A 2,098-nucleotide genomic window follows, 5' to 3' on the forward strand; every position below is an offset into this window, starting at 1 on the left:
GTGGGAAAGAATGGGACAGAGAGATGTTGCCCCCAGCATGGAGGTGGCAGGTGGTTAGATGCAAGGAGAGGTTGTGTTCCTGAAAACCACCCAAACTTGACCCACCCAGCCAAGTCACAATTTGGTATCAGCCACATGTTGTCTTGCTGAATGGCCGTTTCTAGAAGTGGCCTGTCCTGTCCTGTTCTCCTGGGCCCCTTGGTTCACACTGGCCTTTCCCTGAGCCTCTGAGGAAACCCCAGGTCCTGAGCTATAGGCCTGGCCTCTGCCGTTCTCTGTGTAATAAGGGTCTTCATCCAGCCTTTCTCCTGTTGGGCTCCAACTGTGGTGGCTCATCAGAAAATAGCCAGTAGTGCCAAAAACAGCTAGCAGGATCCCCAAGGTGACCACTACAATCAGGGTCTTTTGGGAATAGCTCTGGTGGCTTGCAACATTTTGTTCAGTGAAATCATGGATTCTCAGCCCTCTCAGATCAGACTGGTGCATTTTATTTTTTTTTAATAATGTATTATATATTTATTTACTTATTTATTTTAAATTTGGCCAGAGATGGACAGAGTGAGTGACAGAGAGAGAGAGACAGAGAGAGAGAGAGAGATCAAGATTCCAGGTTAGGGACTCAAACCATGAGTCAGCCATATGGGAGTTCAGTGCCCTTAACCACCACGCCACCTGCTGGTGCTGCTGACTGGTGCATTTTCCTAAGTCCAAGTTTGTTGGAACGTTCAGTTCTGTTGGCCAAGACTAGCAGCAGGCACTGAGGACTAATCTCAGACTGGGCCAGGAGCAAGAAGCACACCCCAACGCTAGCCTCAGCCTCAGCTTGCTTCTTCACACATAGAACTTGGATCAGGTCCTCTCCTTTCTCCTTCTTAAAGGCTCCACAGCTGGAGATCTCATCGAGCTCCAGGCAGATGCCTTGAGTCAATCTCACATCTTTAATTCCTGAACATTTGATTTCTCCCTTGATGGTACTTAGGGTAGGAGATGCTGATGTATAGGATGTAGTGAGAAGTGTCACAGGGCTGGTGCTGTTGGGTGAGGGATCTGAAGCATTTCCAGGTAACAGGTTGGGCTTCAAGGTCATCTCTGAAGTTGAAAAGTTGGCTAGAGTGTTAGACAATGGGCTGGCTACTGAGGTTAGAGACTGGACAGAAGAATTTGTGGTTCTAGAGATCGGGGTGACCCCAGAGGTCATGGAAAATTGACTGCAGTGTCTGAGATGGTTGTTGTGGTTTCACTGCTGTTCTGAGGGACAGGGTAGGAGCTAATACCTCCAAGAGCACTTGGTGATGCGGTTTTCTGGTTGGACACACTTGTAGGAACTGCTGAAGATATTCCTGGGATAGATGATTCTATGGCAATAAGGAGTTGGCCGTATTTGTGAATCCTGAGGGCAGCCAACTCAGCAGGCAGAGTGTGGTCCAGCCCCACGGCATCCTGTGTGCCAGAGCGCATCTGCGGACCAGTATCCTTCCCATGCTTCCCGAAGACATGCACCAAGTCGAAGACCTCCATCTCTTTATCTTCACATTACTTTGTCCACATTCAAAGTTTCTTTCTTTTTTTTTTTTAGAATTATTTTGTTTATTTATTTATTACTAATTTTTTCACTTGAGTTTTGCTGGAGAAAGACGGGGTGTTGCAGGGGAGTGAGAAAGCAAGCCTCCAGGTCTGAGACTTGAACCATGGTTGGCAATGTGGCAATTCCAGCTCTTTAACCATCAGGCCACCTGCTGGCCCCAGTTTCTTTCTTTCTTTTTTTTTTTAAATTATTTTATTTAGCTTTATTTGTTTATTTATTTTAATTTGACCAGAGAGGGGAAAAGAGAGAGAGGGAGGGGAGAGAGAGAGAGAGAGAGAGAGTGAGAAAGCAAGCTGTCAGGTCTGGGAATCGAATCGAACCATGGTGAGTCATGTGGGAGTTCAGCACTTTTAACCACCACGCTACCTGCTGGCCCCCCACACTTTAAGTTTCAGCTAAGATAATCCAGTCGGCTTAGCCTGGGAACATAGGCCATGCCTATGCTCTAGCTCCAGGTAGTGGGGAAAAGAACTTTGTCCCAAATCAGTTTTCAAGTATGAGGTGGACTCTGCC

The 2,098-nt window shown here is 47.0% G+C and overlaps 1 pseudogene; it reads right to left on the reverse strand.

The window, feature by feature from the left end:
* Positions 1–114: 114 nt before the first annotated feature.
* On the reverse strand, positions 115–1,481 carry LOC102475662 (hematopoietic progenitor cell antigen CD34 pseudogene; annotated as a pseudogene).
* Positions 1,482–2,098: the final 617 nt, after the last annotated feature.

Source organism: Tupaia chinensis, unplaced genomic scaffold (genome assembly GCF_000334495.1).
Source record: "Tupaia chinensis unplaced genomic scaffold, TupChi_1.0 Scaffold145685_1, whole genome shotgun sequence".
NCBI lineage: Eukaryota > Metazoa > Chordata > Mammalia > Scandentia > Tupaiidae > Tupaia > Tupaia belangeri.